The sequence below is a fragment of the Sinocyclocheilus rhinocerous genome, unplaced genomic scaffold (assembly GCF_001515625.1).
Source record: "Sinocyclocheilus rhinocerous isolate Xijiao unplaced genomic scaffold, SAMN03320098_v1.1 scaffold1234, whole genome shotgun sequence".
NCBI classification, from domain to species: Eukaryota; Metazoa; Chordata; class Actinopteri; order Cypriniformes; family Cyprinidae; genus Sinocyclocheilus; species Sinocyclocheilus rhinocerous.
This window is the reverse complement of record NW_015656153.1, coordinates 1,861,786-1,862,228: the sequence shown is the minus strand read 5'-3', so window position 1 is coordinate 1,862,228 and position 443 is coordinate 1,861,786.

Here is a 443-nt window from a genome sequence, read left to right as displayed (position 1 = left end):
TCCGCAACAGGGGGTCACACACTACACGAGCTGACAACAACTCTGTCACCCAAGGACTCTACAAACCACGTTTTGTCATGAAAACACACGCGAGAATTGGAACGGGAATGACGAGAAACAACACGTGAAACAGGAGTTGTTTATTTGAAAATGGCACTAATGGTGCTAATTTGAAATTAGCACTGCAAGCTGTTTGCTCGATGAAAACATTTTCTCCAAACTTTTCTTTAAGCCATGTTGCTGCTGTTGTTTTTCTTCTGGTGGCATCGGCGATGCGTCAGCAAGCCTCTTTGATGCGTCGTTGTGTAGTTCACATATAAAGATTGCCGAGCGCCGATCACCCACTGATTTCCCCTAACAGGAGTTGTTTATTTGAAAATGGCACTAATGGTGCTAATTTGAAATTAGCACTGCAAGCTGTTTGCTCGATGAAAACATTTTCT